At 44.0% G+C, this 17,454-nt stretch overlaps 1 pseudogene; it reads right to left on the minus strand.

The window, feature by feature from the left end:
* Positions 1 to 4,094: 4,094 nt before the first annotated feature.
* LOC111968205 (ATP-binding cassette sub-family C member 5-like) overlaps positions 4,095 to 17,454 on the minus strand; it is a 35,159-nt pseudogene continuing 21,799 nt past the window's right edge.

Genomic DNA, 17,454 nt, shown 5'->3' on the forward strand with positions numbered 1-17,454 from the left:
GTGGGCAGTCTATGTTATGTGTTTCTATGTTTAGGTTTGTCAATTGGCCTGATATGGTTCTCAATCAGAGACAGGTGTTTTGGATTGTCTCTGATTGGGAACCATATTTAAGTTGCCTGTTTCCACTGTTGGTTTGTGGGTGTTTGTCTTCCGTGTTAGTGTTTGTGCCACACGGGACTGTTTTTGGGTTAGATTTCTCTTTGTTATTTTGTTTTCTGTATTGTTTATTTTAATAAAACATGGACACTTACCACTCTGCGTGTTGGTCCGATCCCTGCTACACCTCCTCTTCAGACGAAGAGGAGGACATCAGCCGTTACACTAGATTTAGAGTTATTTGGCAACTTTAATTGTGAATGATACAAACCTCAATGTCTTAGAGATCAAAACGATGCACGATGCGGCTATAGGCTATTGATTTGAGAAAGTCGCAAAAAAATAAGCTTGCGCTCTGTTGGTTGCCTCTGGCTGCACAGCTGTTCTCTCATCAATTGATCAAATTTTCACCCATCAATTTAATCGAGTCTTCACAAATAAACTGAGCAAAAAAAGAAACGTCCCTTTTTCAGGACCCTGTCTTTCAAAGATAATTCGTAAAAATCCAAATAACTTCACAGATCTTCATTGTAAAGGGTTTAAACACTGTTCCCATGCTTGTTCAATGAACCATAAACAATTAATGAACAAGCACCTGTGGAACGGTCGATTTGACACTAACAGCTTACAGACGGTAGGCAATTAAGGTCACAGTTATGAAAACTTAGGACACTAAAGAGGCCTTTCTACTGACTATGAAAAACACCAATAGCCACGCTCAAGGTCCTAAACGATATCATAACCGCTATCGATAAAAGACAATACTGCGCAGCCGTCTTCATCGACCTGGCCAAGGCTTTCGACTCTGTCAATCACCGCATTCTTATCGGCAGACTCAGCCTTGGTTTCTCAAATGACTGCCTCGCCTGGTTCACCAACTACTTCTCAGATAGAGTTCAGTGTGTCAAATCGGAGGGCCTGTTGTCTGGACCTCTGGCAGTCTCTATGGGGATGCCACAGTGTTCAATTCTCGGGCCGACTCTTTTCTCTGTATACATCAATGATGTATGCTCTTCATCCGATCGCTGCCCGCACCCGCCCGTCCAGCATCACTACTCTGGATGGTTCTGACTTGTGGACAACTACAAGAATATGTGGACAACTACAAATACCTAGGTGTCTGGTTAGACTGTAAACTCTTCTTCCAGACTCACATTTAATCATCTCCAATTCAAAATTAAATCTAGAATCGGCTTCCTATTTTGCAACAAAGACTCCTTCACTCATGCTGCCAAACATACCCTCGTAAGACTGACTATCCTACCGATCCTTGACTTCGGTGATGTCATTTACAAAATAGCCTCCAACACTCTACTTAGCAAATTGGATGTAGTCTATCACAGTGCCATCCGTTTTGTCACCAAAGCCCCATATATTACCCACCACTGCAACCTGTATGCTCTCGTTGGCTGGCCCTCGCTTCATATTCGTCGCCAAACCCACTGGCTCCAGGTCATCTATAAGTCTTTGCTAGGTAAAGCCCCACCTTATCTCAGCTCACTGGTCACCATAGCAGCACCCACCCGTAGCACGCGCTCCAGCAGGTATATTTCCCTGGTCATCCCCAAAGCCAACTCCTCCTTTGGCCGCCTTTCCTTCCAGTTCTCTGCTGCCAATGACTGGAACTAATTGCAAAAATCACTGAAGCTGGAGTCTTTTATCTCCCTCACTAACTTTAAGCATCAGCTGTCAGAGTAGCTTACCGATCATTGCACCTGTACACAGCCCATCTGTAAATAGCCCACCCAACTACCTCATCCCCATATTGTTATTGATTTTTTTCCTCCTTTGCACCCCAGTATCACTACTTGCACATTCATCTTCTGCACATCTATCACTCCAGTGTTTAATTCTAAATTGTAATTATTTCGCCACTATGGCCTATTTATTGCCTTACCTCCCTAATCTTACTACATTTGCACACACTGCATATAGATTTTTCTATTGTGTTATTGACTGTACGTTTGTTTATCCCATGTGTAACTCTGTGTTGTCTGTGTCGCACTGCTTTGCTTTATCTTGGCCAGGTTGCAGTTGTAAATGAGAACTTAAATAAAGAAAAAAAAAGTTTTAAAGTGATTTTCGATTGAATTTGCATTGATGTCAGAGTGGTTAGAGGGACAATAGAGCCCTGAGTACCAGGCCATTAGGACCTGATGGTCGTAAGATACTACTAAAGCATGTCCAGAGTGCATTACAGGAGATTACCATGACTCAACGATCACGTGGAATTTTACTGCGGTCATGACTCATGACTGCCGGTGTGGCGGTCACCGGAACAGCTCTAGTATAGAGTGATAAGCATCATATAATATTATTCAAATGCAAGGACCCTGTCAGGTTTTGGCCAGGACTGTTCTGTTTTTTTGTCACTAGATGTCCCCATTGCACCTTTTTTGTACCTTTTGTTTTTGCCCTTGCTCTAATTATTGTTTGCACCTGTATGTCGTTCCCTTGTTAGTATTTAATCCCTGTGTGTTCCTCAGTTCCTTGCTCAGTGTTTGTATGTTAGCACCCAGCCCCAGCCCAAGCCTTGTTGTGAACATATATTTTTCTCTTGTTGGATTTTCCAGAGGTTCTCTGGTTTTGTTCTTTTGTATTTTGGATTAGTCTTTTGAGGTTTGTTTTTCCCTTGCTGTTTTTACCACTTTGTGGATTTTCTTTGTATTTTGGAAGATATCTATTTTTTATTAAACCACCATCTCTAGTACTGCTGTGTCTGCCTCATCTTCTGGGTTCTGCCGATTTAGTGACTGTTTCTCGCACCGGGTCCTGACAGACCCAAATGACGCCCCTGGGTATAACTGCATAATGGTGTGTTTCATCATTATGGTTCTCTTAGTTGTTTTTTGTGGAACTGTACGTGTTGGAAACTTGTTTATGGTAGGCTGGCATTGTTTAATTGATTACGTGGGTGGAATTTGATCCACAGAAGTGTATTGTGCCATATCACAACGTGTTGCTGAACTCATGGGCGCCATGATTTTACGTGTTTGAGGCAGTCCCATAGGCCTTTTTATTTGGTAAGACAGCAGTGCATGGCTACGTCTCACTGTAGTAGGCTGTAGGCTATGCTTTGGTTATTTGGATCTCCATTCACCTTTTGGTTACTGCATTTGTTTACTGTTAATGTAACTAGCCTAAATATAGATTGTGTCATGCCTTTATCAATCTGATATTTTGTTTACGAGGCTTAAATTGGTACCTCTGTTTTGTTCTGTTGGCAATCATTTGTTCGCATTCGCAGTATTCTAAGCCAAACTGCAATTCAGTATTTTTGTTTGCATGCATAAACAACTATCCTACTACTTTCAGCATTTAGTTTGCATTATTTTGGTAAAACAGCTGTGTAGGGTTGCATTCACATTGGCTGTTTGTAATGGGTGAATTAGATTAGCCTACAGATTTCACGCCAACCTGTCACTTCAAAAGCACTCAATGGTCTTGGAGTCTCTGCATTTGAACTTGATGTTTATTGTGGTATCGCATGATACAAGCACAATACAATTTAATTCAAATGCAAGAGCCACGGAAAATGTTTCCCCATTGTGGATTTCAACTGCCTCCTGGCGCCGGGCCTGGTCACTGTGCTGTTAAGCAAGTGGAATGTTTCTTGTGTCAGCCGATCTGTCAAATACTCATACATACATTAATGACTGGCGGACTGACACAGAAGGTTACGACCCTATGTCTAAGTTAACTCAATGAAAAACGTCTGGCCAATTGTACAGAAATTACTTTGGGCAGGAGAAAACAGTAAATCTATTAACGGAATATCCAACACCCACACATTCACGTCACAGCTAGGGGTAAAAAAAAAAAGAAAAAGATAAGTCATCTTTGGAAAGTTAGTTGCACACAATTACGTGGGGACATGACCTCGGTAATGGGCTGTCAGAAAAGTTTAGCAAAGAAAAGGGGACATGTATCCAAATGGACTGGGATACACACACACACACACACTTAGCCTGCAGGCTCTTAAATTATAGTAGAGCAACTCATGAGAACGGCTGAAAGAATAAGACAATTAGACGGAGTCAAGGTTCTACCACAACCACTTTGCACCTCTTTCCTTTGAAAGGGCCTGAGTGTAAATCAATGAATGAATCACCTGATTACGTCCCAAATGGTACCCTATGAGCTCTTGTCAAAAGTAGTGCACTATACAGGGAATAGGGTGCCATTTGGGAAGGACTCAGTGATGCACTCTCCTTTGACAGGCCAATGAATGGTCAGGACATCGAGATGGGAGAACAATCCACAAGAACCACTCTAAAAGACATTTGAGCAAGATGCTTACCTTGACGAACACCAGTCCCCTCATTGTCTTCAGGAAGAGAGCGGCTCCCATGGTCAGCACATAAACTCTTGAGTAGTATTGAACATGAGGGTTGAGCCTCATGCTATCGTTTGCCAACGCTGCCACCGTTTCATTGGTTTTGTCGTCCAGGATTAATGATGTGTTCTGAGAGCAGATGGAGCAACAAATCCCCATGAAGGAAACACACACAGGGCCGCCTCGGGAAAAACTGAATTTATATCTAATGACTGAGATAAATAAAACAGAGTCAGCTGAGTGCTGAATCCAAGGCAGAATACATGAAAGAAGCAGCCGTTCGAATGATGTCGCAATTCCAAACGCATTCTTCAAATCTGACATGGACGACAGCTTTGCAGCACATCTGTTTTTCGGTGGCTCGTCCCTTGTTTTAATTATGTTTACCGCGTTTCTTTTTTAATTACACGTGTTAAGATTAATGCTCTCGCTTTCCCCAATACAACTCAGTGATGCGCAGAAGTTGTTTTTCTTGCAGTAGACATAGCCTCTACAGTATACTGAGACGTCCCTCTCAAGGTAGGCAGAAGTTGCCCTTTGCCAATTTTTTTTCATTCTAATGTTACTAATAAGGATTGGGGGTATGGTAATCTGATCCTAGTTGTGTGTCTGTGTGTAAGGCCATCATTTTGATCGAGTGGATCATCATTTGAATCCAGTGGATGATCATTTGGATCCAGTGCAAAAAACAAAACAAAAAAACTCGCCCCGCTGCCCGGGCGGATCCAGTAGCTCAGCCACCAGTTACTGAAGGCATGCAGCCGGTGGTGAAGAGGAAGAGGTTGATGATGAGGCATAAGGGCCTCCAGCTGCTATGATGAAGGCCTTGTACACATCCCAGGCCACGGCGCCAGAGCCCTTCTCCTCCGCTTTCATGAGCTGGTCTGGAGAGTAAATAGAAGGAAAGAAGGGCGGAAGGGAAGGAAGGAGGGAAGAAGGAAGGGAGGGAGGTAAGAAAGAAAGAAAGAAAGAAAGGAAAGAAAGAAAGAAAGAAAAAAAAAGAGACCCATGTGAGTCATTTCCTTATTTCAAGCCAACTGTTTTGGAGGGAACACATTAACACATTCTATCCATTATTTTTCTCCATCGGAGGTCTGGCGACTTTAGCAACAGTTGCGGTGGACTCAACCTTTTTCTCTCCCTCCTTCTCCTTATTTTTCAGGTTCTTTGTCACCAGGTTCTAGGAAAGAAAGCCAGAGAGAGCTACATCATAAGACCCCACAAATCACGGCGAAGCCATAACAATGGCCAGTAAGTAATTTAAACAGATATCGGTGACAGGGTCTTTAGCGGTGCGACACCGGTAAATCAATGCATGCATAAATAATGAAAGGCCTTGTATGCGCTAACATTTCCCAGCCACCCGCTTGGCTTCTCCTGTCTCATGAATTATGCAGGATGGATGTACGATGTCATTGTGTAAAGAGGGATGACAAAGGTGTTTTTACATAAAGGAGAGCTGGAGCTGGACTTGCCTGGACCCAGATCAGTTTGTTTCCCAGATCAGATTTTATTTATTTATTTTATTTCACCTTTATTTAACCAGGTAGGCTAGTTGAGAACAAGTTCTCATTTGCAACTGCGACCTGATATGTGACCAGGCTAGTTGGACGTGCGCTGCGTGGTTGGCATTACCTTCTGCTGTAAGAGGGTGGCGTAGTCACAGTCTCTTCCCATGAGCTGGGTGCAATCTCCCCTTCCTTCATCAGAATCACGTCGTCACACTCTGCCAGGTACTGAGAGAGGGTCAACACCAGTGATATATATGATTCTCCTGTTGTAGAATCCTGGGATATAGTATGCTCCTCTATTTTTCTATATGGCTCCCTTTCCTTAGCTCTCTCTATTCGGGCCAAATTCTTGTGATCCTTAACTTAGCCATAATACATGAATGTCAATGAGAGATTTGTGTGAAAGCTCAAGTTGCACAATGATCACTGAGCTACTGTATCTATATAGGAGAAAGCAAAGTCTAGATAGGGTTTTTCTCATTTCCTTTCACTAGTAGTCCTTTCAGATTAAGCATCCCAAAGATATACAAAAGAGACTAGCTAAGAAAGCCCTTTCAGATCATGAATGCATTATACAGGAGTAAGAAAACCATTTCCGATCGTGTCGACATATTACACAAGTCACTTATTTGCTGCAAATCATTCTGTATCTCACATCATTCAGAAGATCAGAAGCTCATTTTACCTGAAGCTGATGTGTGACAAAGATGATGGTCTTGCCCTTGGACACTGTTTCGGATGGCGTTGTGGAAGAGCTGAGAGCCCACGTGGGCGTCCACAGCACTGAGAGGATCATCTAGTAGTAGGATGAGTCGCTCGCTGTACAGGGCACGTGCCAGGCTTACCCGCTGGCGCTGCCCGCCACTCAGGTTGGCACCCCTCTCCCCTATCTAGAATGAGAACATTGAGACAATGTTGACAAAATGTATCAAGGATTATTTCTCAATACATGGGCATCATAGGCCAGAACAGATAAGGACATAAAGATAGTTACATAACATTTGTGTTCTCTCATAAAATACTACAGTGCACCCCAAAACATTCCATCTATAAACGCATGTACTACTTACTAGCCTTGTACATAGTTATTCCACTTTCTGCTACTTTGGTATACTGTAAGGTCAATGTATTGTACAGTGTGTCCATCGTTCATATTGAGAGGATATCCAACAGAGAGATGTAATAGAGGTCTGATACATACCTCAGTCATATCCCCATAGGGCAGCTCTGTCAGAACAGGGATCAGGCAGCAGGCATAGAGCACAGAATTATACCTAATAAGGAAACACAGCCAAGGGCATGAGTTAACATGAGAGGGAAACAGTCATTGTTGAGAGAAATGAGTAAGCCTGAGTTACAAATGTCTTTGGCCCCTGTCAATGTGAAACTATCAAACCATGACATCCAAATGTGGCTTGTCATGGACTACAGAAAATGAGTTGTTGATTTTACATACACAAAATCAATCAATCTTACTTGTCTTCATCATATTCTTTTCCAAACAGGATGTTCTCTCTCAGTGAGTCGTTGAGGATCCAGGCCTGTTGAGCGACATAGGCAAAGCCGCCACGTTGCCCACCAGCAGGGTCATCTGTTGAACACCACGGATAAGACTCATGTTAATACATACTAGAGGTAAAGCTGACCTGGGCCAAAAGTAAAATACTTTCACCAGAGGGAAATACTTGAGCAGCGTTTGACTTCATTTGCCCAGTACGACGGAACCAATGGAATAGTCCCAAAAGTGCGCATTTCCGGCTTAATCAAACAAGTCTGGTTTGTAGGGGAATCCCCCAGTAAGCTGGTGAAATTGGAAGGCCAATGATCTAGATCCTCACCTGTCCCAGTAGAGTAGACAGAAGCGAGCTCTTTCCACTCCCCACACCTCCACAGATTCCTACCAGCGTCCCCTGCAGATTAGAATGATACCAGTGATGTAATAGTATAGATCTGTACTTGAAATGCACTCAGTCCATTTCAAATGAAAGAAGTGCAAAGTTGTGGTACAACCTTGACTCCCTCTAATTGTCTATTCTTTCAGCCGTTCTCTTTTTTTCATGAGTTGAACTACTATATTTGAAAGTGCCTGCAGGCTAAATCCATTTATCTGTCCAGTGCCAGTGACTCGATGCTTTAGAGTGTGTTTGGGCATGTGTATATTTGTAAATGAGCCGTTTACCTTCTTGACGCACAGATCGATGCGATGCAGGGTCTTGTTCAGCGGCGGGCGGATGGTGGAGCTCTGGGTGGAGGAGATGGTGCTCTGGGGGCTCTCCTGTTCCATGTGGGTGAGGAGATTCTGTCCGTTGGGACTCTCGTTGTTCCCCTTGACCTTCTCTGCAATGATATACAGGCTCAGTTTCTCCTTGCGCAGCACACGTCGCATCCCGCCTCTTTTCTTCTTGTGGACAGTGATGGCTTTGGCGGGAGCTTTGGCCTTCTCCCAAGCCAACGTGGCATCACGGAACTCCACTGAATTCATAGGGTTGTCTGTTTTGGCCATCACAACCTCTCGGTCCTCCATCAAAAAGAGTATCTGTTGACACAGATATGATAAGATGGACAATGAATATTTGCATGAGGAGCTGATTAAATAATATGTCCATTTTGAAGTGCTGACAACAGTCCTTGCTGACTGAACGCTAGCGGACTTAGTGCCACAATCATTCCCAATTTTTGTACAACGATCTCGTCTGTCTTCTTTCTACCTGAAATCGGTTGACTGCCACAGAACCCTCTGATAAAGCTCGTACAGCCAAGGGCGTGACCTTGAGGGCAAAGGTCATTGAGTTGAAGACTGCGACAACGGTGAAGGCCCGAAAGGAGCAACAGAGGGAGGAGGCAGTATAGTTCATTTAGTGAAATTCCACCTCTTTAAAAGCTACAGGGAGCTTTCTATGAATTTTATACAAACATCAACAAACGCTACCGGTAGCTATTCAAGGCTATGAAAAGAGCACTCAGTTCCTGAAAAAGCACTTTATTCTTTAAAAGCTATTGACAGAGGGGCTTACCTGGGCTGCAGTGAGGTCATAACCCAAAACCATGTGTAGAGTGAATGTGCAGACACTGGCGATCACCACAACAATGGGGGCCACGCCCACTGTGAGGCTCTGAACACAACCAGCCCTCTCCAGTATCCTCCTCTCCTCAGATCGCACCGCTGGGGGGGGGGACAGAAAGAGAAAGCGTCAGAGAGCGAGGCAGAGAGCGGCAGAGAGCGAGCGAGGCAGAGAGCAAGCGAGGCAGAGAGCGGCAGAGAGAGCGGCAGAGAGAGCGGCAGAGAGAGAGCGATCGAGCGAGCGGCAGAGAGAGAGCGATCGAGCGAGCGGCAGAGAGAAAGAGCGATCGGCAGAGAGGGAGCGAGCGAGGCAGAGAGAAAGAACGAGCGACAGAGAGAGCGCGCGACAGAGAGAGCGAGCGACAAACAGAGAAAGCGAGCGACAGAGAGAGAGCGAGCGACAGACCGAGAGAGAGAGAGCGACAGACCGAGAGAGAGAGAGCGACAGACAGAGAGAGAGAGAGCGACAGAGAGAGAGAGAGCGACAGAGAGAGAGAGANGGGGGGGGGGGATCAGAAAGAAGAGAGTGAGCTCATCTTGTATTACCACTAGAGTCTTTCAGGAACTTAGTGTGGCACTGTACTTTTTTTTCATCCTCAAACAACATTAGAGACACACTTACAGACATGGATAGAAATAAAAGAGACAAGTTGGGCCTCGTGGCCATAAATGGTATAAAATGTACTTTTAAAATTGTGGGCCATTTGCAGCTGTCCAAGTCAAGTGCCCGTCTTGCCCTCCTTGTGTTCATGTATGTATACATCTCCTAAATGTACAGTACCTTGTCAACAGTTTGGACACATCTCCTCATTCAAGGGTTTTTCTTAATTTTTTTGTATTTTCTACATTGCAGAATAATAGTGAAGACATCAAAACTATGAAATAACACATATGGAATCATGTAGTAACCAAAAAAGTGTTAAACAAATTCTTCAAAGTAGCCACCCTTTGCCTTGACAGCTTTGCACACTCTTGGGATTCTCCCAACCAGCTTCACCTGGAATGCTTTCCCAACAGTCTTGAAGGAGTTCCCACATATGCTGAGCACTTGTTGGCTGCTTTTCCTTCCCTCTGCGGTTCAACTCATCCCAAACCATCTCGATTGGGTTGAGGTCGGGTGATTGTGGAGGCCAGGTCATCTGATGCAGCCCTCCATCACTCTTCTTCTTGGTCAAATAGCCCTTACACAACAAATGATAGTGGGACTAAGTGCAAATCAGATTGGATGGTGTGTCGCTGCAGAATGCTGTGGTAGCCATGCTGGTTAAGTGTGCCATTAATTCAAAATAAATCACAGACAGTGGCACCAGCAAAGAACCCCCATACCATCCCACCTCCTCCTCCATGCTTCATGGTGGGAACCGCACATGTGGAGATCATCCGTTCACCTACCCTGCATCTCACAAAGACACGGCAGTTAGAGCCAAAACATTTGGACTCATCAGACCAAAAGACAGATTTCCACCGGTCAAATGTCTATTGCTCGTGTTTCTTGGCCCAGGCAAGTCTCTTCTTATTATTGGTGTCCTTTAGTAGTGGTTTCTTTGCAACAATTTGACCATGAAGGCCTGATTCATGCAGTCTCGTCTGAACAGTTGATGTTGAGATGTGTCTCTTGAACTCTGTGAAGCATTTATTTGGGCTGCAATCTCTGAGGCTGGTAACTCTAAATTAACTTGTCCTCTGCAGCAGAGGTAACTCTGGGTCTTTCTTTCCTGTGGCGGTCCTCGTGAGATCCAGTTTCATCATAGCGCTTGATGGTTTTTGCGACTGCACTTGAAGAAACTGCATTGACTGGCCTTCATGTCTTGACTGCCGTTTCTCTTTGCTTATTTGAGCTGTTCTTGCCATAATATGAACTTGGTCTTTTACTAAATAGGGCTATCTTCTGTATACCAGAAGGTCCCGTGTGGTCCCGTGTGGCTCAGTTGGTAGAGCATGGCGCTTGCAACGCCAGGGTTGTGGGTTCATTCCCCACGGGGGAACCAGGATGAATATGTATGAACTTTCCAATTTGTAAGTCGCTCTGGATAAGAGCGTCTGCTAAATGACTTAAATGTAAATGTAAATGTACCACCCCTACCTTGTCACAACACAACTGATTGGCTCAAACGCATTATGAAGGAAAGAAATTCCACATTTAACAAGGCACACCTGTTAATTAAAATGCATTCCAGGTGACTACCTCATGAAAGTGGTTGAGAGAATGCCAAGAGTGTGCAAAGCTGTCATCGTGGCAAATGGTGGCTACTTTGAAGAATCCCAAATATAAAATATATTTTGATTTGTTTAACACTTTTTTGGTTACTACATGATTACATATGTGTTATTTCATAGTTTTGATCTCTTCACTATTAGTCTACAATGAAAATAGTAAAAATAAAGAAAAACCCTTGAATGAGTAGGTGTGTCCAAACTTTTCACTGGTACTGTATGTGCAGGATGCTTCATTCAACAGTCCATTCAGTGCACTCTGACTACAAGACAAGGTTTATTTTTCACCCCTCAAACAGCTAAGGCTACTTAGTGCTCCAGGAAAGTACAACATGACTCCACTCTTCTGAACACATTTCAAATTATTCTCCAGGGACTCTCTGCAGTGTTGTCAGATTTAATCCTACTTAGATAACACATTACAGTTGGAAAAGGGAGATAACTAGTCAGTTGTCCAACAATGTATTCAACTGAAATGTGTCCTCTGCATTTAATCCAACCCCTCTGAATCAGAGAGGTGCGGGGGGGCTGCCTAAACTTCTCTAGGGTAGGCAGCATTGGGAATTTTGGATGAAAAGCGTGCCCAAATTAAACTGCCTGCTACTCAGCCATAAAAGCTAGAATATGCATATATTTATGTATATAATATAACCAGTAGCTTGCAAAGTAAACATTATCAGCTAACAGTACATCTGCAAATGCGCCCTTCTGCTGCTTAACAGGCAGAGCCCACAAAGGTTGGGAAATTAACCTAAACTACTCATTCTTGTCAGGTATAGTTCAGTTTTATACAATTAACCTCTCTTGGGTAGGGGGCAGTATTTTCACGTCCGGATGAAAAGCGTTCCCAGAGTAAACTGCCTGCTACTCAGGTCCAGATGCTAGGATATGCATATGATTATTAGATTTGGATAGAAAACACTCTGAAGTTTCTAAAACTGTTTGAATGATGTCTGTGCGTATAACAGAACTCATATGGCAGGCAAAAACCTGAGAAAAAAAAACGGAGGTTTGTAGTTTAATTTTTTGCCTATCGAATACACAGTGTCTATGGGGTCATATTGCTCTTCCTAAGGCTTCCACTAGATGTCAACAGTCTTTAGAATCTTGTTTGATGCTTCTACTGTGAGGTGGGGGCGAATGAGAGGGGATTGAGTCAGAGGTCTGCCATAGAGCCACGAGCTGACCATGCGCGTTCACGTGATAGTTAGCTTGCGTTCCATTGCATTTCTGAAGACAAAGGAATTCTCCGGTTGGAACATTATTGAAGATTTATGTTAAAAACATCCTAAAGATTGATTCTATACATCGTTTGACATGTTTCTACGGACTATAACGGAACTTTTCATCAACCTTTTCATCAACCTTTGTCAACCTTCCGCTTGCTGGCCCAACGCTCTAACCACTAGGCTACCTGCCGTCTATTTTTATCAGCAGGCGTAATATGGATGTCAATGAACAATAACTAATGAAGAGAATGATATCACAACTCTTGATATTAAACAACCGGTGTCTCTTAAGATGAACGTCTAATTAATTATCATAATAATAGGTATGATTATTATTATTATCATCATCATCCAAACGGTCAGCTGATATGAGGATGAGTCCCACCTGTCTAATTACAGTCATGTTTAAAAGCACCAAACGCTTCTTATCAACAATGTAAGGAAGAGCCTCGTGAGAAATGGCACCCTCTAATTCTTCACTCTCCTCTAAGTGGAACAACCTTCTGCAGGTCTTTAGGTATCAAAGAGCTTTAAACACTTTTATAAAGTTAACCTTGGGGCGCAGGGACTAAATCAGGGCTTGCGTAATGCTGGAGGTCAGGGAGGGAATCTAAGCCAATGGAATCTAATGGGAACGGAGTTGCCGGATCAATTGCTGGGATGAGTCTAATTTGAATTGATGATTGGAGGATTCCCTGAAACTAATGTGTTTCAGGTAACGGGTTGAATTTATTGGACTGACTGGAATTGAATTGGCCTAACCGAGAGGAAAATGTCAATATGAGTCAAATTAAGGAGGTACAAATAGAAGAAGAGGCACATTCTCAGTCAGTAAATAATAATGACCTTAACCCAGATGCAAAACAGGAAGTGAGTCATTTATAATGATTTTTGCTGAGTCACAGGCCCCGTGCCATAAACGTGATGACTCGGGCCTTGTGTTTTTCCTGACCAAGTGACCTGACCAAAAAAGAAATGAAATACAAGCTGTGTGTGTGTGTGTGCATGTGCAACCAATCACTCACTGTGGATGTTCTGAGCGAAAGCGTTTTCCCAGCAGTACATCTTGATGAATTTGATACAGACTAGGATCTCGTTCATGAGCCTCACGCGCCGGTCAGTCACTACCACACACTTCTTACGGAATTACGCTGTGAGACGCACGCCGGCATCTTTCATGGATGGAGAGAAGAAAGAACAGAGGAAAGTTTGAGTGACAGTTGGGGGAAATGAAAGCAGACACAGCGTATATCCCAAATAGCACCCTATTCCCTAGTGCACTACTTTTGACCAGAGCCCCATGGGAATCAGCTGTACGGCAGGGTTACTGCAGGGAACAGACTATAAACAGCTTCCACATCAATACAAAGGTCCCCAACAGGCAGTCTTCCGACTGAAGCTCATGAATTTTTAAGAAGGCCAACAAAGTCAACAGGAGATTGGCAGGCTGGCAGGAGGAGAGTTTTGGGGGAGGAGTTTTGGAAAGTTAAGGGGAACAAACAGGTTGTGTTGTAAAGAATAACAGTCTGAAGTGAAGGACTTTCACTTTAGTTTTTACAGTTATTGGAAATATGTTTATGACTAATACCATAAACAGGAAAGACAATTCATGAATTACTAAGTGCTGAGAGTGAGAATTTCAGAGTAATCATGCTCCAAGTAACATTTCTGGGGTAACTGCTGGCAAAATAATGGTGTTTACCTTTACAATATTTTCAGTAACTTAACCTTATACATAAGCTACAACTGTATGAAGCTAAGGTAGCACTACGATGCCTCTGAGTTAAATAAACACCGTCAGAGGAGAGTGGTGTGTGTAACTTTCCTTTCAACATCAGTTCAGATTTTTTTTATTAGTCAGCACTTTCATAGGGCGTGCATTCCTTTGTTAGTATGTGGATAACTTCCTACCATAGAAGAAGATGAAGATGGCTGATCCAACCAGTGCAGTGGGTCCCAGGAAGTAAGCGGTGTAGGACAGACCAAGGATACCCACAAGTGGACCCCCGACTAGCAGACAGCCCGCTGAGACTGCCTCGGATACCCGCTGGCCATCGCTGGAGCAGATGTTGATCAGCTGCAGGGAGGGACATTGACGCAGAATAATAGGAGAACACATTGAAACAGACCATTTACTTGACAAAGACATAGTCAGTCAAAGAAGAGAACTAAATTAATATTACATTTTATTGGTCACATACACATGGTTAGCAGATGTTAATGTGAGTGTAGCGAAATGCTTGTGCTTCTTGTTCCTACAGTGCAGTAATATCTAACAAGTAATCTGACAAATTCACAATGGAATAAGAATATGTACATATAAATATATGGATGCGCGATGGCCGCTCGGTATAGGCAAGATGCAATAGATGGTATAAAATACAGTATTTACATATGAGAAGAGTAATGTAGGATAAGTAAACATTATTAAAGTGGCATTATTTAAAGTGACTAGTGATACCATTATTAAATCAATTTAATAAAGTGGCCAGTGATATGAGTCTGTACGTTGGCAGCAGCCTCTCTATGTTAGTGATGGCTGTTTGACAGTCTAATGGCCTTGAGATAGAAGCTGTTTTTCAGTCTCTCGGTCCCAGCTTTGATACACCTGTACTGACCTCCCCTTCTGGATGACAGCGGGGTGAACAGGCAGTGGCTCAGGTGGGTTGTTCTTGATGGTCTTTTTGGCCTTCCTGTGACAATGGGTGCTGTAGGTGTCCTGGAGGGCAGGTAGTTTGCCCCCAGTAATGCGTTGTGCAGACCCATTACACTCTAGAGAGCCTTGCGGTTGAGGGAGGGGCAGTTGCCATACCAGGTGATGATACAGCCCGATAGGATGCTCTCGATTGTGCATCTGTAAAAGTTAGTGAGGGTTTTAGGTGACAAGCCAAATTTATTCAGCATCCGGAGGTTGAAGAAGCACTGTTGCGCCTTCTTCACCACGCTGTCTATGTGGGTGGACCAATTACCATTTTGTCCGTGATTTGTATGCCAAGGAACTTAAAACTTCCACCTTCTCCACTACTGTCCTGTCGATGTGGATGGGGGGTGCTCCCTCTGCTGTTTCCTGAAGTCCACGATCATCTCCTTTGTTTTCTTGACGTTGAGTGAGATGTTATTTTTCTGACACCACACACCGAGGGCCCTCACCTCTTCCCTGTAGGCTGTCTCTTCGTTGTTGGTAATCAAGCCTACCACTGAGGTGTCGTCCACAAACTTGATGATTGAGTTGGAGACGTGCATGACCACGCAGTCATGGGTGAACAGGGAGTACAGGAGAGGGCTGAGAACGCACCCTTGTGGGGCCCCAGTGTTGAGAATCAGCGGGGTGGAGATGTTGTTTCCTCCCTTCACCACCTTGGGGCGGCCCGTCAGAAAGTCCAGGACCCAGTTGCACAGGGCGGGGTCGAGACCCAGGGTCTCAAGCTTAATGATGAGTTTGGAGGGTACTATGGTGTTGAATGCTGAGTCAATGAACAGCATTCTTACATAGGTATTCCTCTTGTCCAGATGGGATAGGGCAGTGTGCAGTGTAATGGCGATTGCATCTTCTGTGTACCTGTTGTTGCGGTAAGCAAATTGGAGTGGGTCTAGGGTATCAGGTAGGGTGGAGGTGATATGATCCTTGACTAGTTTCTCAAAGCACTTCATGATGACAGGAGTGAGTGGTATGAGGTGATAGTCATTTAGTTCAGTTACCTTAGCTTTCTTGGGAACAGGAACAATAGTGGCCATCTTGAAGCATGTGGGGACAGCAGACTGGGATAGAGATTGATTGAATATGTCCGTAAACACACCAGCCAGCTGGTCTGCGCATGCTCTGAGGATGCGGCTAGGAATGCCGTCTGGGCCAGCAGCCTTGCGAGGGTTAACACGTTTAAATGTTTTACTCACGTCGGCCATGGAGAAGAAAAGCCCAGTCTTTGGTAGCGGGCCATGCCGGTGGCACTGAATTGTCCTCAAAGATGGCAAAGAAGTTGTTTAATTTGTCTGGGAACAAGACGTCGATGCCCGCGATGGAACTGGTTTTCTTTTTGTAATCCGTGATTGTCTGTAGACCATGCCACATACGTCTCGTGTTTGAGCCGTTGAATTGTGACTCTACTTTGTCTCTACACTGACGCTTTGCTTGTTTGATTGCCTTGCGAAGGGAATAACTATACTGTTTGTATTCGGTCATATTTCCAGTCGCTTTGCCATGATTAAATGCTGTGGTTCGCGCTTTTAGTTTTGCGCGAATGCTGCCATCAATCCACAGTTTCTGGTTAGGGAAGGTTTTTATAGTCATAGTGGGTACAACATCTCCAATGCACTTCCTAATAAACTCACTTACCGAGTCAGCGTATACGTCGATGTTATTGTCTGAAGCTACCCGGAACATATCCCAGTCCACGTGATCGAAGCAATCTTGAAGCGTGGAATTCGATTGGTCAGACCAGCGTTGGATAGAACTAAGCACGGGCGCTTCCTGTTTTAGTTTCTGCCTATAGGAGGGGACAACAAGATGGAGTCATGGTCATATTTGCCGAAGAGAGGACGGGGAGGGCCTTGTATGCATCGCGGAAGTTGGAGTAGCAGTGGTCCAGTGTTTTGCTTGAGCGGGTACTACAATCAACGTGCTGGTAGAATTTACGTGGCCTTGTTATCAAATTGGCTTTGTTAAAATCCCCAGCTACAATAAATGCAGCCTCAGGATATATGGTTTCCAGTTTACATAAGAGTCCAGTGAAGTTCTTTCAGGGCTGTTGAGGTATCTGCTTGGGGAGGGATATACACAGCTGTGACTATAATCTAAGAGAATTCTCTTGGTAGATAATGCAGTCGGCATTTGATTGTAAGGAATTCTAGGTCAGGTGAACAAACAGACTTGAGTTCCTGTATGTTGTTATGATTACACCATGAGTCGCAAATCATGAGGCATACACCCCCGCCCTTCTTCTTACCAGAGAGATGTTTGTTTCTGTCGGCGCGACGCATGAAGAAACCCGGTGGCTGTACCGACTCTGA

The sequence above is a fragment of the Salvelinus sp. IW2-2015 genome, linkage group LG8 (genome assembly GCF_002910315.2).
Source record: "Salvelinus sp. IW2-2015 linkage group LG8, ASM291031v2, whole genome shotgun sequence".
In the NCBI taxonomy this organism is placed as follows: domain Eukaryota; kingdom Metazoa; phylum Chordata; class Actinopteri; order Salmoniformes; family Salmonidae; genus Salvelinus; species Salvelinus sp. IW2-2015.